Source organism: Erinaceus europaeus, chromosome 14 (assembly GCF_950295315.1).
Source record: "Erinaceus europaeus chromosome 14, mEriEur2.1, whole genome shotgun sequence".
Lineage (NCBI taxonomy): Eukaryota > Metazoa > Chordata > Mammalia > Eulipotyphla > Erinaceidae > Erinaceus > Erinaceus europaeus.
Genome location: NC_080175.1, coordinates 72,555,785 through 72,581,756, shown reverse-complemented (window position 1 = coordinate 72,581,756; position 25,972 = coordinate 72,555,785). Strand labels below are relative to the sequence as shown.

At 43.7% G+C, this 25,972-nt stretch overlaps 1 long non-coding RNA gene across 1 annotated transcript; it reads right to left on the bottom strand.

The window, feature by feature from the left end:
- Positions 1-1,213: 1,213 nt before the first annotated feature.
- Positions 1,214-25,118, bottom strand: LOC132532810 (uncharacterized). Its single transcript, XR_009544740.1, has 5 exons — positions 24,999-25,118; positions 14,109-14,184; positions 10,614-10,707; positions 1,881-1,935; positions 1,214-1,620 (listed from the first exon to the last, which is right to left on the bottom strand). It is a non-coding gene; the product is annotated as an uncharacterized LOC132532810 (long non-coding RNA).
- Between the last annotated feature and the right edge of the window lie 854 nt (positions 25,119-25,972).

Sequence of the window (25,972 nt, the reverse complement as noted above, 5' to 3'; positions counted from 1 at the left end):
AGGGAAGAGAGCAGCTCCCTAATATGGGAAAGGGGTATAAATATTGTTGACTGTAAACCCATCAATTTGATTTGGTCTGGGGCCCATATTCAGCTTAGGAGCCCATGTGACTTCTGCATCACTGTAGTTCTGAGCTCACATTCTGTGATCATGAGTAGGAACATTCCAAGCTGCCCCAATATCAAGACACATCTTCCTCAGGTGTAGCATAGAGTATGTTGTCCATCCTCCCTTTGGGGGATGGAACATTCTCTACTGTTGTTGATCCAAGTTAAGGGCAAGGTCCTATGGGGGGCCCACAAAGGCCTCTGTTTTGTTGTTCCTGATAGAGATGACAGGTAACAATGGAGAGAGGTCTAGGCCCATCATGTCTGTTTTATTTTTTAATGTGGTTTTGTTTGCTTTATAATGCAGCCCCCCTCCTCACAGTCTAGGTCTTTCCCAATCCTCTCAACATTCAAAGATAATGCTTCATAACAAAAGCAAGATGGGCTGAGGGACAAATCCCATAGACTGCACAAATTACCACATGCCGGGACCCAGATTCAAGTCCTCCAATAGGGAGAAGCTTCACAAGTAGTGGAGCAGTATTCAGGTTTCTGGCCTTCTTGGTTTGTTTGTTTATTTGTTTTTCTCTCTCCCTCCTTGTCTCTCACCCTCTATCAAAATAATGAACAAATAAATCAGTAATGCCCAGGAGTGGAAGAATTATGCAGGCACTGAAGTTCAGTGATAACCATGATTGAAAAAGGAAAAATAAAAAAGAAAGTTCTCAGGGGGCTGTGCAATAGCATAGCAGGTTAAGCACAGCTGGCGAAGCACAAAGACAGGCATAACAGCAACAGTAATAATAAAAACAACAACTATAAACAACAAGGGCAACAAAAGGGAAAAAGGGGCCTCTTGGAGCAGTGGATTCATAGTGCAAACACCAAGCCCCAGCAATAACCCTGGAGGCAAAAAAAATCAAGTTCTCCACTGCAATCTTCTCTATACCTCCTAGGGACCCCCCATCCCTCCACTCCCTCCCATACATCCATACATCCATTCAAACTATTGTTATAATAACCTTATAATGCTCAGGTGCCATATATGGTGCCATATATATCCCTGGGCCAGGTGGATGGAGGTAAACAGTTAATTTTAACCACAGACTATTTTTTTTAAGAACGGGAGCTACTCACTGCTCTAATCCAACTTTCTAGCCCTTTTCTCTACTCTGACCACACTTTCTCAGACAAAATTCTTTTTATTTATTTATTTATTTATTTAAGAAAGGAGACATTAACAAAACCATAGGATAAGAGGGGTACAGCTCCACACAATTCCCACAACCCAATCTCCATATCCCATCCCCTCCCCTGATAGCTTTCCCATTCTCTGTCTCTCTGGGAGTATGGATCCAGGGTCATTGTGGGTTGTAGAAAGTGGGAGGTCTGGCTTCTGTAATTGCTTCCCCAAGGAACATGGGCATTGACTGGTCAATCCATACTCCCAGTCTGCCTCTCTCTTTCCCTAGTAGGGTGGGTCTCTGGGAAAGCTGAGCTCCAGGACACATTGGTGTAGTCTTCAGTCCAGCGAAGTCTGGTCGGCATCATGCTGGCATCTGGAACCTGGTGGCTGAAAAGAGAGTTAACATACACAGCCAACAAATTGTTGAACTAAATGTTGGAATAATGCAGATGAAGTGTTGGGGGGTACTCCCAGCAGACTCTTGTGTACTTCTGCTTTCAGGTATATATATTTTCCCTGGTTTATGGACACATGTGAACATATGCTCTATCTTAGGAGACCTGGTCTATATCTAGGTTTGGGGGCTTAATTGGGGAGTGGATCACCTGGAATGGAATTAGAGAATACCATGAAAGGAAAGGTCTCACTGGAGTGATGAAGCTGAAGGGTTGTCATTCCACACCTGAAGTCTCTGGACATAGTCTGAAGTGAAGCATGTTGGGGTGGCACTCTCAGACAATATTTTTATCCAACTTCAGGCTAAGCTACCAAACTCAAGCAAAACTACCATAATTGAATGCCCCCAGGAGCATGCCTAAAATGGACTTTCTAGCTTTCTTCCACCCTAAGATCCCTAATCTCATCTGCTCTATTCCTACTTTTTGGTTCCTATTGATTAATCATTTTGTCTCAATTTATGTTGTGCTACCTTCCAGACACCAAGTTGCAGGTGCTACCATGAGTCCATACTGTTGGTCTGCTTCTAAATTCTGCTTCTAAGACCCCTTCTGTTTCATTGGTTTAATCCCCCCTGCTGAACACTGTATTCTATTTACATAACCACTGTTAACTAAGCACCGCCCTGCCTCCAGGGCATTGGTTTAATCCTCATTGTTTTAACGATTTTTCCTTCTCCCACCCCCTATCCTACATACATCCTCTTTGGACCTGACACTTACGCCTCAGGCTATATAAGGACAAGATTGTGATTAGAGATAGCTTAGATTGCACTGTGTTCCACATGAATAAAGACTGAACTGCTCAGCCATGAGTCCCTGGTCCTCTCTCTCTTCCGCCTGCGAAGCTAGCCCAACACCATACTGACTTCTCTGGGCAGATGACCTTACCAGTATGTCTGAGAACCTCACCTCTCCAGAACTCTGGTCCACTAGGGAAAGATAGAAACAGGCTGGGGTATGGATCTACCTGACAACACCCACATCCAGGGAACAAGCAGTTGCAAAAGCCAGAACTCCTATCTTCTGCTCCCTAAAAACAACCTTGATCCATACTCCCAGCGGGAGAGAAAAAGGAAGAAGATAAGAGGGCTCTGAATTCCAGCTCCATCAACAATGGGAAAGAGAGGAGGAAAAGAAGAGGGATATATGGAGGCAGTAATGTTGTCATTATTGGCTTGGAGGAGAAGAGAGGATTGGGTCAGGAAGAAAAAGGGAACAATTGTGAATAAATGTAGACAGATAGTTGTAGAGATGATGGCTGGCTCATGTCTATAACCCTAGGGAAACTTCAGTGGCTTACAGTAGGGCGAATGAAGGCTCAGAACCCTGGTGCTGGGAATGGAGTGGATTTATACCCCTATTGACATTTAATTTTGTATATCAATATTAAATCACTAATAAAATTTTAAAAAATAATAATAACCCTATAATGTGTTGTTCTGGTCACTGAGTGCATTAAGCAAGGTAGACATGCAGAGTTTTCTATGAAAACTACCCTGTAGAATATAATCTCCTTGGACAAACCTCTATCAAGGATGGAAAGCCTTTCTTCCTGCCAATTTCCATTGGGATATTTAGAATATCATTTGAGTGTTATAGAAAATTATCAACTAAAAAAAATAGCACTTAACAAATAAATGAAATGAAGCATTTTAAAAAATAGCACTTAATGTTGCTTTGAAAAAAAAGCTCCAATTAAAGGGTCTGCCGTGGTGTACCTAGCTGAGTGCACGTTACCACGAGTAAAAACCCAAGTTCAAGCCCTCACTCCCCACCTGAAGAGAAGAAGCTTCACAAGCAGTGAAGCCAGTCTACAAGCATCTCTCTTTCTCCCTCTTTATCTTCCCCTTCCCATCCAACATCTGTCTTAGAAGGGGAAAAATAGAAGGGGGAAAAAAATGTCTTAGCAGGGCCAGATTAAATGATTCTGTAAATTATGTTCCCCTCTCTGCTCTAGGAGTTTCAGAAGCGTAGCTGGGTCCTAGGCAGACTTCTTACAAACATATATGACTTAACTGGAGTCACATGCAGCTCCATCATTAGCTCTCTGATCCCTATGAAGCAAAGAAAGATCTGGCAGATTGAAAATCACTGTAAATGCTCATTCCTCACCTTTAATTCACAAATCTATAAAATCACATCAAAATCAGGAGGCGTGTACCTGATTCAACTGGATCCTATTTCAAAATGTGCATTAGTTGTGGTTTCATAGATAAGAAATGTATTTAGAGAATACATGATTCTCTCCAGTTCAAAGGCTTTTAGAGTTAGAAGCAGGTATTTAATACCTTAAGTGCTAAAGAAAAGAAAAATCCCATTAAACAAGATTGCTACCTGAGCCTCTATCTTAGTCTGAAACAAGTAGGAATTGGGGATTCAGTTAAGGAGCAAATGTTTTACATAGAAAAAGTTATGAGATCAAATTATAAAAAATCATTTCGCCAGATCGTATTTTAGTTGCAATAATCATTCCTACGAAAGGAAGATCAAACATAACTAAATTACAAATAAATTACAAATAAAACATATCCCAAGTTGTTTATGTAAGTTTACAAATGAGACCCAACCATAGTCAAAGTTTCCCTTAAAAGACTTAACGTTGTGGTCCAGGAGGTAGCTCAGTGGCTGGGGCACTGGACTCTCAAGCGTGAGGGCCTGAGTTCAGTCCCTGGCAGCACATGTACCAGAGTGATGTCTGATTCTTTCTCTCTCTCCCCTATCTTTCTCATTAATAAATAAATAAAATCTTTTAAAAAAAAAAAGGGTTAATGTTTCCGGGTTTATATATGTTTTAAATTAAGCTAAACTTAAAGCTTAGGGGAAAAAATACTTATATTTGTGGATTTATGTCAATTAATTACTTTTCAGTCACTTCACTGCAGGACCTGATGATTTACAAGGCTTGTCTAATACAATTTCTATATTTGTCTTTGTGTTTTTAAGCAGAGGACTGCCCAACTTTGGCTTATGGTGGTTCCTGGAATTGAACCTGGGGCCTCAGAACATCAGACTTGAAACTCTTTTTGCATAACCACTAAACCATCTCCCCTCCTGTGTGGAGAGTTGCTTATCTTCCCAGAATAGTTATCAGTACATCATACTCCCACCAACTTGTCATCTTCCTCCACCATAGATACTAATTTTTAAAGCCACAACAAAAAAACTCTGAATAATCTTTTTCACATAGAAAAACTGTCCTAAGAAATATTGCTTAAGCCACATTTAACAACATGCTTAGAAACTAAGACAGCAAATGAAGAGAGAGTTAAGCACATAAAGAAAGTCAGGGAAATATACATATACTTGTTATGGTCCATGTCAGCACAGAATGGAACCTTTTCTCTTACCCTCTACAACCTTCCAGTAAATGCAAGAGAAATGCTGCAAGATACCGTAGATGAAGCAAAATGATCACAATTATTCAGCTGTATCCTGCTAGCTCTTACTCTGTGTTTAACACTATGGAAAAATACAAAAATCAGATGAAGTTTTTGTTGTTGTTGTTGTTGTTTTCATCTAAGTGAGGCAGATAAAATGCACAAGACTGAAACAATTGCACAGAAAGATTCAGCTCAACAAACATCCATTGAGAACCAACCTTGCAAGAGATAAGGGGATAGGCTGCAGGGAGGGGGAGGAGGGGCAGGTTCAAAGGCACAATAAGCTTTATAATTAAGCACTAAATTGCATGTTGGGGAAGGCAAGTGAGAAGCATTCAAAGAGAGATACCAAAGTCTATTGAAGCAGCTGAGGTTAATCGATGAGGCAAGCATTGATCTGGGCTTTGGAGGATGAAAAAAGCTGAAATGCACAGAGAAGAAGGGAGAGGTGCTGGAACCCTATTATGTGAAGGCTCTAACAAAAGGAGTCCAGAGAGAAGAAATGCTCCCCACTGCTCAGGCTACATGGCAGAGAAATGTCATCATGGAGAGATGATAAATTACACAAGCCTGAAAGAAAGGTTTGATGCTGGTCTATGTTACCAAAGACAAGAAAGAACAATAACCTTAACAATTCCTGGCAAAGAACCAGGCACATATCATTATGAGCAAGGACACAGGTTTGAGTCCCTTCTCCCCACCTGCTGGGGGAAGCTTCATGAACAATGAGGCAGGTCTGCAGATGTCTCTTTCTCTCTCCCTCTCTATCTCCTTCTCCCCTCTTAATTTCTCTCTGTCCTGTCAAATAATTTTTTTTAAAAAAGGAAGGAAGAAAGAGGGAAAATGGGGAGATAAAAATGGTGATTGGGGGGGGGTCTGGCGGTGGCGCAGTGGGTTAAGCGCATGTGGCGCTGAGCGCAAGGACCGGCGTTAGGACCCCGGTTCGAGCCCCCGGCTCCCCACCTGCAGGGGAGTCGCTTCACAGGCGGTGAAGCAGGTCTGCAGGTGTCTATCGTTCTCTCCCCCTCTCTGTCTTCCCCTCCTCTCTCCCTCTCTGTCTTCCCCTCCTCTCTCCATTTCTCTCTGTTCTATCCAACAATGAACAGCATCAACAATGGCAATAATAATAATAACCACAACGAGGCTACAACAAGAAGGGCAACAAAAGGGGGAGAAACCCATAACCTAGATATACACCAGTTTCTGTGAGAGAGAGCTTATGTGCACACACATCCATAAACTACTGCAAAATATATACCTGAAAGCAGAAGTACACTAGAGTTTGCAGTGAGTACCTCCCTAACACTTCCTCTCCACTATTCCAAGCTTTGGGTCCATGATTGCTCAACAAATTGTTTGGCTTCGTATGTTAACTCTCTTTTCAATCACCAGGTTCCAGATGCCACCAGGATGCTGGCCAGGCTTCCCTGGATTGAAGCCTTCCCTGGATTGTCCTGGAGCTCAGCTTCCCCAGAGACACACCTTACTAGGGAAAGAGAGAGGCAGACTGGGAGTATGGACCAACCAGTCAATGCCCATGTTCAGCGGGGAAGCAATTACAGAAGCCAGACCTTCTACCTTCTGCAACCCTCAACGACCCTGGGTCCATACTCCCAGAGGGCTAGAGAATGGGAAAGCTATCATGGGAGGGGATGGGTAATGGAGATTGGGTGGTGGGAATTGTGTGGAGTTGTACCCCTCCTACCTTATGTTTTTGTTCATTAGTCCTTTCTTAAATAAAAAATTTTTAAAAAGGGGGGGGGGAAATGGCCTCCAGGAGCGGTGGATTCATGGTGCAGGCACCGAGCCCAGCAATAACCCTGGAGGGAAAAATAAATAAATAAAATTAAAATTAAAATTAAAAAATGGTGACCAGGAGTAGTGGATTCCTAGTGCTGACACCAAACCCCAGCAGTAACCCTGGTGGCAAATAAATAAATATTCGTGGTTAACATGAGAAAGTGTAGTCAGTTTTCATCTGTTATAGTTAAGGATCAACAGCAACTGTTAGAATTTGACTAACCAATCTGGGAGGGGAAGGGTGGTTTAAGCCATTATTATTATTAGAATTTTGGAATAAATACTTAAGGAAAGATACAGCGAAAACAGCTTGTCTCTGGGAATGGATAGGAGGACAGAGAGGATTTGGGAATGGGAGACAGAGCTGCTCTTCATCCCAAGCAGTTCTATAATTTTGAGTTGGTACCACGTGAATGTATGACTTTAATCCAAATGGGAAAACCCAACAAAAATAAATTCTTTTACTAGACTTCATTTGTTTGAGACACAGAAGCAGATTTATTATGAAGCTAATGGAATTTAAACTTCTGGCCCCTCACTGGCTCTAACCCTTTCCAAGGTCTTTATCAAGCTTTGCAATTCTGTGTGTGCTAGCCCTTAAATTTTTTTTTTTAATAAGGATTTATTTATTATTAAAGAGAGACTAGAGCACTGTTCAAACCAAAGTTAGAACTTTGAAGACTCAGACATCTAAGTTGGGTTCACTACTGCTGTGCTATGCTATGCTGTCTACCCCTTCTCCTTCTTCTTCTTCTTCTAGCGTTTGCCCTTCTTCCGTAGCCAGTGAACAGGTCAGGTTGAAAGCTGTCAGGAGCTGCTTGTTGCTGGCTTTGAAAGTGACTGGGATCCATGTGGATTCAGTCGGCTAGGAAGGATCATCAGTTTCCCCAATGAATGGGTACTCACGGGATGCACCACGAGAAGGTCGATCCAATGCATCCCACTGTCTACCCCGACCTCCCCACACACACACATACAAACTTTTTTTGTTTTAAAGAGAGTTCTACAAATTGTATATGCTTCAGGTCCTCAGGAACACTGATTTCAACTAAGATCTTTCTTCTTTTTTTTTTTCTCTTAATTATTTAATAATGGATTACAAGAGAGGTGGGCAGTAGTGCAGCAGGTTAAAGGCACATGACACAAAGTGCAACAACTGGCATAAGGATCCCGGTTCAAGCTCCTGACTCCCCACCTACAAGGAAGTCAATGCACAAGTGGTGAAGCAGGTCTGGAGGTGTCTTTCTCTCCCCCCCCCCTCTGTCTTCCCCTCCTTTCTCAATTTCTCTCTGTCCTATCTAATAACAACAAGGGCAACAAAACGGGTAAAATGGCCTCCAGGAGCAGTGGATTCGTAGTGCAGGCCCCTAGCCCCAGCGATAACCCTGGAGGCAAAATAATAATAATAATAATTTACAAGATTATAAGATTACAGGGATATATTGAGTTGTTAGAAAAGCCATAACACATTTAAAAACATAGAAAAAATGCATCACTGTGGGGGTGGATAGCATAATGGTTATGCAAACAGACTCATGTTTAAGGCTCCAAAGTCCCAGGTTCAATCCCCCCCCACCCCACCACCACCACCACCACAAGCCAGAGCAGAGCAGTGCTCTGGTAAAAAAAAAAAAAAAAGAAAGAGAGGAAGGAAGGAAGAAAGAAAGAAAAGGAAAGGAAAGGAAAAAGAAAAAATGGATTTTCTAACAACCCAATATTAGTTCTATAAATAAAATGCTCTCTCTCTCCACACACACACATATTTATATGTATTTTTTTAATTTTATTTATTTATTTTCCCTTTTCTTGCTTGACATTGTTGTGGTTATTATTGTTATTGATGTCGTTGTTGTTGGATAGGACAGAGAGAAATGGAGAGAGGAGGGGAAGACAGAGAAGGGGAGAGAAAAACATCTGTAGACCTGCTTCACCGCCTGTGAAGTGACTCCTCTATAGGTGGGGAGCCGGGGGCTCGAACCGGGATATACCATACTCAGCACTAGCATTCTGTGACCACACCCCCCATACTCCAAATCCCTTATAACCTCTATAGTCTTCACAAAGGGTTAGAGATAGGCTACTAATCATTTAGCAAACTCGTGTACTTCAGTGGCTTATATTCCATAAACAGCTGAGACAGTCTGGTAGTTGACTTTCACCTCCTTACTTCATGAAGCATAATAATGTCCAATTCCATTCATTTTGCCCCAAGAGATTCAATTCTTTTTCTTTCAAAGTTTACGAATTACTTACTTTACACTTCCTACTAGGAAACTAGTCTCACTACTCTCTCTCTGTATATATATATGTATGATTTTTTTCAATATTTATTGAATAGAGACAGAAAAATCAAGAGGGGAGAGATGGAGAGGGAGAGAAAGAGACATTTGCAGCCCTGCTAACCCCTTGTGAAGCTTCCCTAGCAGGTGTGGATAAAAATTTGAACTTGGGTCCTTGTACCGGTAACATGTACACTCACTCAGGTCCATCTCCTTACTCTACTGGCCCCTTACTCTATTCTTAAGTAAGGAACACAATCTTAACTATGCTAATAAATAATGTTCATTTAAAATTTAATCCTGAGCTCAGGAAACTGCATAAAGGTTCTGCAAAAGAGTTTTATGCCTGAGGTTTTGAGGTCCCAAGTTCAATCCCCCATTCCACCATCAGCCAGAAGTGAGCAGTATTCTGGTCTTTCTCTCTGTATCTTTTTCTCTATTTCTCTCTCATTAAACAAAACAAAGTATCTTAATAACTTTTTATTTTTTAATTAATTAAATTAACATCCCAACTTTGTTCATGAAACAATGCCAAACACTTTGACTTTTTAGGGAAATGACTAGAAGGGAGTGGTGATTTACAAAACACTCCAGGTCTGGCAAGATGGCTTGCCTAGGAAGGCACATATTGTGCCATATATGGGAGCCAGATTCCAGCCCCCACTCCCTACAGTACTCAAAGAAACTGTGTCCTGTGGTGTCTCTTACTCCATTCTCTCTGTCCCTTTCTATCTGGGGGAAAAAAATAGGTGGAGCAGTGAAGCCCTGGTGGAAACAAAATGTTAACAACTCTGCACTTAGTGGGGTTGAGCTGGAAGCGACTAGAAGCAGAAGGAGCAGTTAGAGCAATATACCGAGTTGGCAGTCAGCTGAGGTAAAGAACAAACACCTCATCACAGACCCCTGCAAGCGTCAACCCGGCTTTGACCTAGCACGTTATGATTGGGCCCTCCTCAATCGCTATCGAACAGGCCACGGCCGGTGCGCCGCTATGTTCCATCGCTGGGGAGCCAGAGACGACCCGAACTGCCCCTGTGGCTACAGACAGACTATGACCCACATAGTCAACGACTGCCACCTCTCCAGATTCAAAGGAGGTCTCGAAACTTTACATCAGGCTCAACCTGACGCTGTTGACTGGCTACGGAAGAAGGGCAAACGCTAGAAAAAGAAGAACCGATAAGATAGATGGGAAAGATTGGACCAGGTGATAACAGGAAGACCATGCGAAGGATGCAAAATGCATTTGAAAGAAGAATCGGGCCAAGTTACTAGTTGAAGAGCTGACCCGCACAGGCTGGGATACTTGTACATTTCTTATTCTTTTCATTGCTTAGCTTCACTCTTCTCCTCAGGCTCCCACTGAAAACTTGACCAGTGAAGTCCATTTGGATTAATGTAAGTCATTCAAGAACTTTGGGTTGGGGAAACAACACCAGGAATTATGCAACAGAGTTTCATACCTGTGGCTCTGAAGTCCCAGGTTCAGGCCCCAGCACCACTGTCAGCCAGAGCCGAGTTGTGCTCTACTAGAGCTAAACAAATAAACAAAGCATTCTACTGCCTTTAAATAAATACAGTCATGAACTTTCTAGTCATGGCTGTGTACTAACATTCTTGTGCATAGGGCTAATAATTATCTTTTTAAATTAATTTATGTATTTGACAGGATTGAGAGAATATGAGAGGGGAAGGCAAGTAGGGAAAGAGATACCTGTATCACTGCTTCACCACTTGCAAACCTTGCCCCGGTAGGTGGGTACTGGGGGCTTGAACTCCGGTCCTTGTGCATTATAATGTATGTGTTCAACCAGGTGTGCCACCTCCCAGCCCCACCACCCTTATCCTACTGTGGAAAGTGGATAACCAGCAATACCTTGTGGAGAGAGACACCTAGCAGCATAATTCAACCACCACAAAGGCACCTGACAATCACCACCAGCCCGTTAAAGAATTTTGTGAAATCTGAGTATCTCTTACTGCTCTGGTGAGTCAGTACTTTTTTTTTTTTTTAATTTTTGCAGTCTATATGGAATTGTGTGTGTCTATAGTGCGTGTGTGTGTGTGTGTGTGTGTGTGTGTGTGTCCAAACCAGCACAGCTAATGGGGGATTGGGGCCAGCTGATGAGACACTGGGGCTGTTTCCTGATCCAGTGATTTGACTGCAAAGCATCTGGATAGAGTTACAGGCAAGCCTGAGAACTAGCTGGAGGTGTTTTGTCCTGCTGGAGCTATTTCTCCTCTTACAAAGGGAACATAACACTGTCCGTGTGTGTCTGTGTGTGTGTGGGGGGGGGGAACAGTAATTTCACGATGGCATAATGAAGGGCTAAAATTCACTTACAAATCAAAATGCCCACTGAGGACGGCAAGTGATTTGAGAAGTGGAAATCAAGAGCAAATGATATGTGATGTCTACCCACGAGAAAGTTCTAAAACTCGTGAGTGGAGAAGCAAGCAACCAGTGTCTGTAGATGGACTTGTGAGTTTCCATCTTCTGTTATTTCGCCAATGAACAAAAAAAAAAAAAAAGAGGGAAGACTTTCAAGGCATCAGAAACTTTCCTGCCCACTAGTCGTCCTTTCGGACATTTTCTCCCAACTCACTGAGTCATTTCTTCCTGATCTCTTCACATCTTATAGCTCTTTATCTCTTCTGGCTCCGTGCCATCATCAGCATTGGAAACATGCTGATTTTTAAAATAAAATTTTAAAAATTTAAAGAAGACATGTTCCTTCTATAATTATTGTCCTTCACAATTCAAGACTCTATAATGGTGCTGTTCCCACATGCATGTCTTCCCCAGATTCTCCTCACCTCAGGGAAACAAATACCCATTTCTCTACAGAAACTGCTCTCACCATGAGTAGGCATCGCTCTCCAGATCAAATCGAGTGGTCTTTGTTTCCATGATGTCTCAGCTGCTTTTAAAACTGTTGGGGATCAGGCAGAGCACACACATGTCCATGATCAAAGATTAGGGTCAAGCCCCCAATCACTACCTATAAGGGGAAATTTTCATAAGTGACAAAGCGGTGCTGCATGTGTCTCTTCTTCTTCTGTCTCTCACCCTCTATCAAAAAAAAAATTTTAAAAACAGGAACAGTAGTTATGCAGACACTGAGTCCCAGTGATAACCCAGGTGGCAAAAACAAATGAGTGATTCAATTAATGAATGGTTATAAATAAATCTGTTGAACTCCCACATACACACTCACACACACACTACCTTCAACTTCTTGAAAAAAAAGACAAACCAAAATGCTGTTTTTTGCCTCTCACTGTCTAGTTCATCTTCATCTCTTTTGATGGCTTACTCTATTGTGTGTTATTCTTTTTCTTTTTTCTTTCTTTCTTTCTTCCTTTCTTTTTTAATGAATGGGATACTAGATTCTTTTTTTTTTTTTTTTTTTGCCCCTCCAGAGTTATTGCTGGGGCTCAGTGCCTGCACTACAAATCCACTGCTCCTGGCAGCCATTTTTTTCATTTTGTTGTTGTTACTGTTGTTGTCGTTGTTGTATGTTGTTGTTATTGCTGTTGTTGTTGAATAGGATAGAGAGAAATCGAGAGAGGAGGGGTGCCAGGCTAGTGTCGCCGGAGAGAGAAGAGACCAGGAACTCGTGGCAGAGCGAGAACGCAATGCAATGCCTTTATTGATCAGAGACAACGCTTTTTATACATCTCTTTAGCCAGAAGTGGCAAGTGGGAAAAGGAAATGGCTAGGAGAAGGGGTGGAGAAAAGAAAAGAGCTCGAAAAGAGCGCAAATGTAGAAAGCTTCCATAGCAGCTGTTGCGAAGGTTCTAACCAATGGGATAAACCAATATCCAACAGGCAGGGCGGGTCTCAGGCAAAATAATGATTATGTAAATAGACCATAGTATCAACGATGGAGCAGGGTATAATGCCCAACAGAGGGGGAGAAAAATATGGACATCTGCAGACCTGCTTCACCGCCCATGAAGCGGCCCCCTGCAGGTGAGGAGCCAGGGGCTTGAACCGGGATCCTTGTGCCAGTCCTTGCGTTTTATGCCATGTGTCCTTAACTCATTGTGCTACTGCCCAGCCCCTTGTGTTATTTTCATGTGATCTTTGGGCTCATCATCTGGCTCTCTTCTGCATCTTCTATATCTTCCCAATGGCCTCATGCTCTCCAGCAGGCAAAATCATTATCAATAGGTAAATGATTTCATAGTCTAGCTCTGCTTCTCAGTTTCAGAATGGTGGCTCCAATGGGCATCACAGTTTGGTCTTCCCAAAGCTCCGCCAGCCTAACTCATCTGTTTGCTTAAACTTGCTTTCTCTTAGGTTGAACATCTTGTTGAGTAATGTCACAATTGACCTAGCTTTGCATCTCTGAAGGACCCAGGCCAGCATAATTAAAGCGTGTATTAAGAGTTTTCTTATTCGCCATTATTCTGATCCAATTAGTCTAAATTAATTCTTTTGTTTTGCTTTATTTGTATTTATCTATTTCATTTCTTATTGCCACCAGGGTTTCTGCTAAGCTCAATGCCTGCACAAATCCACTGCTCCCAGCAGCCATATTTCCCCTCTTTGTTTTTTGATAGAGACAGAGAAAATTGAGAAGGAAGGAGGTGATAGAGAGGGAGAGAGAGACACTTGCAGCACTGTTCCACTGCATGTGAAGCTTCCCCATCTATAGGCTGCTACTTGGGGCTTGAACCCCGATCCTTGCCCATGGTAACGTGTGTGCCAGCCCCAGTCTAAATTCATTATTTTCACCCTATTTTTCACGCAACTTTAAATGCCAAGAGTTTTAGGAAAATAAAATCTTTCACTTCTTTGGGAAACATAGCTCAAGCCTAAATGACTTAGAAAATATTTAATGAAATAATTTAAAACATACTATTAATCTTCAGTTCCTTGCCAAAGTAAATTCGAACGCTTTTTACATAGACCATGACTTGGCGTACCTTGATAATATCCTAGAAAGCACATGTATGTGATCCCATGCACATTCATTTGTGAAGCAGATGTATGTCCAATTTCTGTTCTTATGTACTGGATAATTGCTGTTGAGTAATAAGTATAGCCATAGTCAGTTGAGCAAATAGACAAAAAGAGGACACAAGTGTGCATCTCCCATGCTTTCTGGAACTTACTTTACCTGAAAAATGGAGGTAATTTATCTCCTGTCTCATATGAATGCTGGTAAGGTTTGGTGAAAAGTGCCGGGTGGGGGGGGGATGGCTAGCATATACAGGGTGACCAAAAAACTTCAACCCAAATTTATTTTTAATGTTTTCCTACCATTTCTCTTCTTCCCTTTCCCTAAATGCTGAGGCAAGTTAAGCTTCCAGTACAAAATGAAACATGACTAGAAAATTCCAATGAGTACCCCTCAGAACTGTACCTATAGACTTGTTGGAGATTAAATTCGGTTTAAAATTATTTCAAGTGTTTTTGAGTGTCCTCCACTGATATTTCTCAGGAGGTCCCTATAATGGACACAAACCCCTAGGGTACCCCCAAGAGTGAGCTGACTTCTTGAGGCCCTAAAAATTCTCATTAGTGAGATTAGATTAAATGGCCAGTAACAGTGAAGACTGACTGACCTTCCAGAGGCGACTTCAACTCATGTGTGAAATTCTCACAAAGCCCCACAACTAAGAATGAGAGGAAAAAGGAAGCAGATGGAAAAAGAGTGAGAGAGAGAGAGAGAGAGAAACAGAGAGATCTAGACATTACAGATACAGTCTCTGAAAACTTTATTTTAAAACAGCAGTGAACAAGAGAGTGGTTTGGATAACAGGGAGGTGACAGAAAGATTTGGGAGGTGAGGTAACAGCGGGGCACACCTAGAAAGAAACAGGTTGGTGTTTAAATCAGACTGGGTGGGGAAGGGAGGTAGAGAAGACATTCTCACTAATATCCCAGTGGGAAGGGATGAATCAAGCAAAAGACATTGTGAATTTCACTGTGTGCAAAGCCCATGGTGCTGGCTTCATGTAGCTTGTTGTGACCCCAGCAGGAGTTTGGGACTATTAGCATACAAATGACCTCACCCTGAGGAGGTGCTTCAGAGAAGGGAATGTATAAAAGCAAGGGACTTTGAGCAGGTCGCTGTCTTTTGGCTGCTGCTGCTTCTCCTGATCAGATGCATCTCGTTGGAGGTGTGCCAGGTATCCGCCATGGCTACTTATCCTGGAAACTGAACACGTGTGACTCTGATAGCTAGTAAACTTTTAGACCCCTCTACAGCCATGAGCAACCTTTACCAGAATTGATAACTGTTTATCTTATGGGACTAGACTTTTGATAACTATACTCAGGCTTTATGGACCTAGCGTACTCTTAACCCTTGATGACAAATGCTTATTTTGCCTTTTACCTGTTTCACCCTAATAAACTTTGTATTGTTTAAACCAGTTCCCAGCTCCCAGCTGTGAATCCTTTTACACACCGCAGCAGCACCCCAAAACCACTTTTTAAGTTAAATTACAACAAGTGGTGCCTCAACGTGTTGCAATTTTATTTCTCCCACCCCTATTTTAGTTGTTTGACTTTAATTTCGCCCTACAAACTTTGTGCTCTATGCGGTTTAACTTTATCTCCCTGGTGTTGAGTTATTATGTATGGTCCGGGTCCCAAAAAGTGTTTCAAAGTTTTAACTCCACCCCCATGTGGCTCTGACTGTAATCTGCTCCAACGTGTTTCTATGGTTACCCGCTCCTTTCTGTTGTTGTTTGTTAGTTTTCCTGCTCAAGGCAGTTTTTCCTTGACTTTTATTTACCACACACGTTAAATTTTTTCTTTTTCTCCCTATGCCCTTTACCTGCCCTTTTCCACTTGACTTTAAGCTGATTAGGGACCCAACAAACATATGCTAATTCTTGGTAAGTGAGGAACTATTAACTTTAAGCTTTCTTTCACTCTCACCCTTTCTAAACTGCCACAATGGGTATATTACATTCTAAAGAAGACAGTTTTCACCTCAGACAGTTGAAAGACACTTTAAATATATGTAAAATTCAGTGTTCTAGCCCAGAATTAAGAAAATTGTTAAATATAATAGAGGTGATCTCTGGACCTCTTCCCAAAAATGCAGCTCTATCAGTTGAGATATGGACACAAATTGGAGATTATTTACTGAAACATATTGGTATAGTCACAGCAAAACAACTTCAGACTTATAAGCTCTGCTTTTCTGCTCTAAATCAATTACAGGCTTCTTTGCAGGACTATTCCCTAAATCCTTCTACTTCCAATTCCACTTCTCCTTCCTCCTCTTCTTCTCAGATAAAAACTGCTTCTGTCCGGAGTCAGGCAGTAGCACAGCGGGTTAAACACACGTGGTGCAAAGGACCGGCGGAAGGACCCTCGGCTCCCCACCTGCAGGGCCACCTGCAGGGGAGTCGCTTCACAGGTGGTGAAGCAGATCTATAGGTGTCTCTCTTTCTCTCCTCCTCTCTGTCTTCCCCTCCTCTCTCCATTTCTCTCTGTCTTGTCCAACAACGACGACAACAATAACTACAACAAGGGCAACAAAAGAAAATAAATTCTTTAAAAAAAAAAAAAAAAACTGTTTCTGTCACCCCTGAAACCCAAACATTCTCACATTTTTCTACTGAGCCTAAACCTGCTAACCTGCCTTTATACGGACCTCATCTATACTGTCTCGATACTGGAAACACCACCACACTCTCTAATCCATGGAAATCCTTTCCTTAGCCCATATCCCTGTTTCCCCCAGGCAGCCTCTGGAGACGCTGCCTTCTTCAAACTGGAGTACGACCTCCAAGGGTACATAAAAACTCTCCAGGCATACACAGAAAAAAGTAGACTTTAAGAGAATCACAGTTTTAGGGTGGGGTGGGGGTAGATAGCATAATGGTTATGCAAAAAGACTCTCATGCCTGAGGCTCCAAAGTCTCAGGTTCAATCCCCCGCACCGCCACAAGCTAGAGCTGAGCAGTTCTCTGATTATAGAAAAATTAATAAAAAAATAAAAGAGAATCACAGTTTTGCACAGTTTGCAATCTGTTAGAGAAAAAGATCAAAGTATCATTCAGCCAGATGCAGTGCAAGGAATTAAACTTGGGATGTGTGGCTGAGAGAAAGAGCACAGTGGTTATGCAAAAAGGCTTTCATGCCTGAGGTTCCAAAGTTCCAGGTTCAAACTCTTCCCCCGCCCCTCCCAACACACACACACACACACACACACACACACACTACCATAAGCCAGAGCTGAATAGTGCTCTGGTGAAAAATAATAATAATAAATATATTAATAATAGTGAGAATGATTTTTTTTTTAACTTGGGACTTCATGCCTACAAGTCCTGTGCTCTTACCACTACACAACCTCCCTGGTTACATTTTTTTTCCCCACATATATGAGTATTATCGATCTGAGAGTCTGATGGTGGTCTCTTTCACTTCCACTTTCTGCCTTATTTTTTTAAAAAAGTATGAATTATACCCTTATCCCACAATCTTGTCAATCATGATTAAGTCATCAATAACAAATAAAAATAAATAAGTTGAAAAATAAGTAAACACAAAGCAGAACTTGGACTGGGTTTTGGTGTATTGCACCAAAGTAAAGGACTGGGGGGGGGGCGGGGTTCAGGTCCTAGAACATGATGGCAGAGGACCTAGAGGGGGTTGAATTGTTATATGGAAAACTGAGAAAAGTTACACATGTACAAACTACTGTATTTTACTGTTGACTGTAAACTATTAATCCCCCCAATAAAGAAAAAAAATAGATCCCTTATTCTTTCCCAGTCTCACTGCACTCCAGTGCCTTAGAGTCCAACCATCTGCAGAGCAAAGAGAAGGAGAATGGTTTTAAGCATGTAAATAATAATAATAACTTTGCTAGTTGTGTGGTGTATCTAGTCAGATGAATGGCTCATAAACAGCAGATATTTACTTCTCAGTTCTGGAGGTCAGAAGTTGAAACCAAGACTTCACAGCAGGTATGATACCTGGGGAAGGTATAATATGGTGCACGGTGGGCATTTCTCTGTGCCTTCACATGGCAGAAGGGAGAAGGGAACTCTCTGGGTCCCTTTGATTCTAATCCTATTCATGAAGGTTCCATCCTCTGACCCAAAGGCTCCCTTTGGCAGCTTAGCTTCCAGTCTCAGATCTATGTCTCTCCCCTAAGTGGGAGGTGTGGGGCCTCTGACCCCTGCAGTGATCTTTCCTGTTGAAGTCTAGAAAATGACTTACATGCATCACATTCTGGACTAGACTGTCATTTATGAATGGGGTCGGGGGTGGGAAGGACACATATTCAGTCTACACTAGGTGATTTTTTGTTCTCTACTCCCCAGAAGTTAGGCATTATTGGATCTAAATACTAATATTTCCCAAAAGTTGTGTGAACTTTGGCAAAGAAGTCTGAAGCAGATGAAGAAAAGGCTTAGCCATGCTGGAACTGATAGAGTGCTCACATTACAATGTACAACAACCCAGGTTCAAGCCCCCAGTCCCCACCTGCAAAGGGGAAGCTTCACGAGGTAGGTGTATGTGTGTGTGTGTGTGTGTGTGTGTGTGTGCGCGCGTCTGTCCCTCTCCCTCTTCCCTCTCAACATCTGTCTCTATCCAAAATAAATAAAAGTATAAAAGAACAATAAAATGTTTTTCAAAAAAAAAAAAGATTTTTTAAAAAGGAGTGGAAAAGTGAAGAATGTGGAGATAATACGGCTATTGAAAAGTGATTTCCATTGCTGATATGTACAGGCAAGGGTGTGAATAAAAAAGCAGAACTAGAACTGGTGATGGGCCTGCCTCATTCTAGCAATTGTCAGCAACGGTTACCTGTGGATGCATAAGCTACTTGGGGAGAAAAAGGCATGTTCACCTCCTCAGGGGATAGAGTGAATGACAACTATGTGAACTGCAATTGTACAGAAATTTCTGTTGTATTTTGCTGGCCCTATAAGGATGGCAAGATAAATCCAAGGAGAGAAAAATGTCACCAACACTCCCACCCCCACCAATGTTAAGGAAGAGTCTGTTCATGTATTTTTGAGTGAATAACGATGGGGAGCTGGTTGCTATGGTATTTGGACCTCATGGAATACATTTCAAAAAGTGATGTAACCACTTGCTTCTAAAATGTCAATTTTTGTTTCAGTACACTGGATATTATCTTCTTACAACAACTTCAACTTATGATGCAAAACCATAGCTGTCATTTTACAGAAGAGCTGCAGATACATCATAATGCAGCATTCTTTTAGAGAGGACATGAAAAAGAGTATAAAGACAACAGCTATTATAGAACACCAGCCTCCTAGTGTTGTCAAAAGGGAGCCACTCCTTTTGAACAGGACCAGTAAAAGGCAGATTTACTTTTTACATTTGTTGACCAAGAAAAAAATTCTCATGATGAAAATCTAGGATTTAGTGACACATCGATTCTGACATCACTACGTGTTTATTGCAAATATTTGTGTGTGTGTGTGTGTGTGTGTGTGTGTGTGTGTTACATAGAAAGATAACACTGGTCTGCATCTGAAGACTTTAAACCGAATAGATTTAAAGGGCACTATCTACTAATGCAGAAAGAATGCTGGAGACAGCCAAGCTATATAGAAACCACACACCGTGGAGGTGGCACAGTGGATAAAGCATTAGACTCTCAAGCATGAGGTCCTGAATTCAATACCCAGCAGCACATGTACCAAAGTGATGTCTGGTTCTTTCTCTTTCTTCCTATCTTTCTCATTAATAAATAAAATCTAAATAAATAAAAGGAAAAAAAAAAAAAAGGAACCTTACACTAACCCCATAGCCTTCAGTCTCAAAGCATACCTTACCTTGGAGGAGGGAGAAGAAGGGAGATGATCCTTCCCTGTGAGAAGGTGGAGACATACGTGCTCAGAAAGCCCATTTCAAGAGGACACCTTGAGGAGGTACACAGAGTCACATGTTTTTTTCAGCAGGTTGGAACTGTGGCAAAGAGAAAGATGTGCTAAGCTAAATGGATAGCTCAAAGCCAGGGACACAGCTCAGCAGGTAGAGGACAGGTCCTGCATGCCCGAGATTCTGGGTTTGATCTTCTAAGCTAAATGTGTAGTGTGTTCTTCTTACCCCTCTCCCCCCAGCTCATATGAAATCAATAAAAATGAATCTAGGAAAGAAAACAACAGAGAAAAATAAAGTAGGGGCAGCTCTAGATTCCATTCTCTACCCAGTTGTTGTCATTGTTTATATTGCCAGATGTTTTTCACTTCTTAGGAAAAGTTTAGTTACAATGTGACAAATAACTATTGATTTTTACTTGCTTGGGCCAATTTAAAAAATTATACATATATATATTATATATTCAGTATATATTATAAATATTTTACATATATATATCAGTATATACTGAATTCAGTCCTTAGACTTTCAGTTTGCAGCTTCTGCTTGTTAAAACCTGAGAATTCATTGGTACCCTTCTTATCCTATGGTTTTGTCTGTGTTTCCTTTTTATAAATGAAAAATTTTTTTAAAAAAGGCCTTTCTAACACGGATCACTTTTCAGGTGTATTATTTTGTGCTGTGAGCAATGATAGCCCTGCAGACTAATGAGAAGTGTTTACCATTTCCTTAACTACCCAGAAGAATTAAAAAGCTGGTTACTACCCAGAGTGAGGTAGGTTTTTTTTTGGTTTTCTTTTGTTTTGTTTTGTTTTTTTGCTATATGTGTGTACCAGAAATAACCTAGAGACAGGGAAAGGCAAACATCAACTTACGGAGTATCTAGCTTTGTCATCTGAGTCGCCATCTGTTCACCTCTCTCCTCTGTCCTTGAAATCCCAGGTGTCTCACCCATTACAAGACTTAGGACCCTCACTCTACTCACAGTGACCTTAGAATCTATATCCATATAAAGACTTTCTCTGCACATAATTAAATGAGTGCTTCTCTCCTTCTAATCTGTCTAATGCTTGAGAACTCTACCAGCCTGAGAAGCTCACTGCTCCTTCAACACTCATTTCCACCAGCTGATAAATATTTGGCGGTAGAGCACCAGAAAGTGACCTCTTTCCACAGAGGAATGGTGGGAAATAGGTGACTTCCGTAGTATGACTCCCTGGCCTGTCAGGCCACCAAGTCGCCCTCCAGGAGCAGCTGTGGGTGGAGTGACCTGATGCCTCAGGTTTCAGGGAGTTTCCCCTCCCACCACCAGCCTGAGCCAAAGTCCTCACTGGGGACAGAGGACATGCACTCTGGCTGTTTTCTCTGCCTGAGTTTCAACACACTTGTCTTCTTCAGGGCCAAGATGCCTGCTTCTCCATCTCCCAGAAGTGGCTCCTTTCCATGGCATGTCCTCCTGTTGGAGAGCAGCTTAGGGAAAGCAGCATCCCTCTGCACCCTGTAGGAAGCCTCGAGAAGGGGCTGGAGGCAGGGCCAGAAGAGCCAGTGTCTGTATTTCTTGCACCGACACTCTCGCACTCTCTCCATAACTGATTTCAAAAAGCCATAAAATGCAGATGGAGGCAGATGTGAGCACCTAAAAAACAAAGGCTGAAGCACATTCCCTGAGGGTCCCCACCCTTCCTCTGAAGGGACCATAAAACTTGGAAGACCAGAAAGCTCTAGGGCATGGTGTTCTCTCTCTCTCTCTCTCTCTCTCTCTCTCTCTCTCTCTCTCTCTCACACACACACACACACACACACACACATCCCTATATGCCTACATAGCTTATACCCTCTACTGTCCTTACTTTCTCCAAATACATGCTCATCTTCCAGAAACATGGCTGGCTAGCTTTGTGATTCTTCCATGTGGGAATCAGTCTAGAACCGCCACCAGGGGAAACTGAGGACCAAAAGGCCCCAGTTAGCCGCTCCCTTCCCACTCAACACACCTCTTCCTGGTCTTTGCTGAGCTTCAGCCACCGAAGTCTGAGCTGTCATCTGCCAGACCCAGTCCCAGAGCTTCTGCACAAGCCTCGCTGGGTCCTTTGTCCTGGAAGCTCCTGCAAGGAGGCTGGTTAAGTTTCGAAACTCAGAGATTCAGAACTGGGTAGCTGATAGTATGGCTAGGAGGGGCAAAAAGACAAAACCCAGAGGGCAGAAAGACAAGCAAGCACATGCTATCCACGTGTCAGAGCCTTTTCATCTGGATAATCCCAGGAAATAAATTCAGATCTCCACATTCCTCTCTGATGAGCTGAACCCAGACCCAAGAGAAAGGTGCACAAACTGGCACTGAACCCCCCCCCCCCCCCCCGCCCCAAGACACCATGTCCCTCCCCTCCTCCTTCACCAGCCACTGTAAGCCTCAGAGACCCAACAAGGAAACCTTCATCTAGACCAGTGGGCACTTCCAAAAGGAGGGAATTTCCAGGGCCAGATTGGGATTGGGAGTGGGAGAGGGGAGGACTGGGAGGGGATTTCAGATGTGCAAGGCTGATGGCTGACAGGCGGAATTTTTCTTCAGACCATCTGGAAGGAAGTGGTCAGAGTCAACTACAAGTTCTCCTGTGAAATGACCAAGTACCCAGAAGGAAACTGTTAACATTGTTAAGCAGCATGGTAGTTTTGCTTCCTCCTAGGGAACTTTGATGACTTTTTTTTTTTCTTTTCTTAGAGACAGAGCAGTGGTGAAGGGAGAGACAATAACACATTTCCACTGCAGGTGAAGATTCCTGGTGCTAGAGCTCGTGTGTGTGTGTGTGTGTGTGTGTGTGTGTGTGTGTGTGTGTGTGTTGGGGGGGTCGCTCCAAGAGGATCTTCACACATAGTGTGTGCTCTCAGGTAAGTCACCACCTGCCCCCCAAGTCTGAAGAGCTCAGAGGTACAGAGCACTGGGTGAGATCAGGCCTATGAAGAACTTCTGTTCCCTTGCCATTATCCATGAAGACAATTGGGGATTGGCTGCCATGTTTCTCAATCTAAGAAAATAAGAATTTAAATGAGGGCACGGGAGGTAGCATAATGATTATGCAGCAAAGAGACTCCCATGCCAGAGGCTCTGAGATTCTAGGTTTAATCCTCAGCACCACCATAATGCCAAAGCTGAGCAGTACTCTGGTAAAATAAATAAATAAATAAATAAATAAAATAAAATAAAATTGGCCCTATGTGGTAAAGAAATATCCTATTTGGCCAGATAGAAGAGGTATAGTGCTGTGTGAATCATTGCAATTTACACTGTTTTTAGTGTGTGTGTGTGTGTGTGTGTGTGTGTGTGTGTGTGTGTGTGTGTGTGTGCGCGTTACTATAGTAATCTGTAACATTGTTATGTATTCTATTGTCAGTACAATTACAGCAAGGGGAAAGGACAAGGAATATCTAAAGCACATAGAATGGCTTACAAAAAAAAAAAAAAAACCTCATTCTAGGAAAAGAAAATGCCAGCATAGTAAGATAGGGCGTCTTAATTAACAACAAATTCATCTATTTCCCTCCTCTAAAATGATACACTCTTCAAAGGCAATTTGCTTGGAGAGCAGTTTTGCATCATAAATCCAGGCTTCCCCCCCCCCCCTTTTTTTTTTGACTGAGCTCTGCTTGATGCTTAAGAAAAACAGCAAAAACAGCAAGTCCAGCCCCGAAGGGAAAAAGAAGGCCTAATCACCCGTGCTGGCGATTACATAATGGAGAATTGTACACACAGAAATCCTAAGAATCTCCAAGGAGTTGACCTTTGCCTTCCTGTCAAAAAGATGCTCTCCCCACCCCCCACCCCAGCCCCGCTTCCTTCTGTGAAGATCACTGAAAATGTTTCATAACGACTGAGTGGATGTCTTTGGTAGAAATAGAGGTCGCTTAAGAATGATTTATAAGTGAATCCCAAGCCCACATGAAGCTTGTGGTCGACATGGAAAGTGCGTCTGCATTTAGGGAAGCAAAAGCTCATCATGGGCTGCTAATCGCTGCCCTGAAGGTGCTCCGACCCAGGCCAAGGCCCGGCGCCGGCTCCAGGCCCTGGGTCCTGCCTCAGGCATTCCGAGTGCTCCTCTCTTAGAGGTTGCCAGGTATTCTGGAAAGTAGCCGTGTAATAATACACAAACCCCTGATGATGTCAGCGTGTTATTGACTTTCCAAGTCTGAATGACTGAGCAGAGGAGCGGGGGTGGGGCGCCATCCATCCGGCAGCGCGGAGACCGGCCAAGCGAAAATGAGCTCGCAGGCCGGCGGGAGGGAGGAAGGAAGAGAGAGCGGGGGAGGGGAGCTCCTCGGCTCAGGGCGGCTGGGTGCTCCAGCTCCCTGGGGTTGGGGGTCTCAGTGGACTAGGCAGAGCCCAGGGCTCCTCTCCTCCTGTTAATATTTTTAGCCAAACACTCCTCCCGGGGTTAGAAATCAGCCGAAGCTACTACCAGTCCCCCCTCCCACCCCACCCCCCTTGCCCGCACCCTGCTTTTAACCACGTGGCAGAGCCGGGTTACAAAGCTAGGAGCAGAGGGCAAAAGGGGGGAGGCTCTCCCTGCTCCCTCCTCCCACCCCGCACTCGAGTCCCGCCCCTCCCCCGCAGCGAGGTCTGTGTGCAGATGGGGGAGGGGTGATCCATTTGCATATTCCTTGCTGCGATTTGCTCCGCAGAACAGCCTCCCCCCTCCCCCCCTCCTCGGTTCATTGCACCACCGCAATGGTGACATCCTAGGGGACCTAGGTGGGTGGCTTCCTTGATGGAGTTGGCAGGGCAGGTTGGAGAACAGGCTGTGGACTCCGGTTCTCACCCTGCAAACTGACTCCAGGATACTCTGGCATCTTCCATGCTAGGTGTGAACCCGGCTGGGTTGCCCTTAAATGGAATTGCATTTGGAGGCTGGGGATCTGCGGGGTGTGGGGGGTTGAGAAGCTCGTCCAGCTTGGGCGTGGCTTTCTCCCCCAGGCCTGGGCCTTGCTCTGGGCAGAGCAGCGCAGCGCCTACCCCACCTCCACCTTGTACCCGCAGGGTCTCGCTGGTCTTGCCCTCGGGCCTGGCGCCCCATCCTCCCTCCTCGACCTGTTGCAATCCTCCCAGGAAAGGCAGCAGCGGCCCGGCAGCTTGCTGTCGCTGTGAATGTGACCTAGGCGGGGTGTCACCTCTGGAGCCCTCCTCTGTGAAATGCTGGTGAGGGAGGGGGCGCGTTTCCTTGATAAATTATAAGCATGAAAAGACTGTCAGGTTCTAGAACACATACACACACACACTTCGATCCCAGCTCTTCGCCTGCATTGCTGGAGACCCACTAGCCAGGCCAAAGCCTCTATAGTAGTTTCTGAAAACTTGATCTGCCCAAACTGCACTCATCGTCCCCTCCCCCTCTCCCTCACCTTCCTCTCCCACCCGCCAAACTCGCTGGAGGCAGAGCCCCGGGGAACCCCACTCCCCCATCCCCAGGGTTGCAGAGACTTTCCGACCCGGACGCGTGGGAGGTGGGGGGGTGGCGTGTACGCTGGCGGCTGACCTTAGCGGGACTCACCGCCCTGCCGGCCACGTGGGATTGGCCCAGCGGACAAGAGCTGACAGATTTCAGCCCAATCAGAAGCTCCCTTGGAGAATTTTGAAACTGGAAGTGGAAAGGAAGGAAGGAAGGAAGGAAGGAAGGAAGGAAGGAAGGAAGGAAGGAAGGAAGGAAGGAAGGAAGGAAGGAAGGAAGGAAGGAAGGGAGGGAGGAAGGAAGGGAGGGAGGGAGGGAGGAAGGGAGGGAAGGAAGGAAAGAAGGAAGGTCAGTTCCCCACCCCCACCCCCACCCCCAAGGGTTTAAACAGCAAGCTGTGACAGTTTGGGAACCTGCTACCAACATCCCCACTGCAGGGAGACTGAGACAAGGACTGAGACAGGCAGGCAGGGGAAGTGAGCAGAGTGGCTGCTGTAGGCCTGGGTCTGCCCCTCCTGCCCTTCAGAGGCCCAGTGCCTAA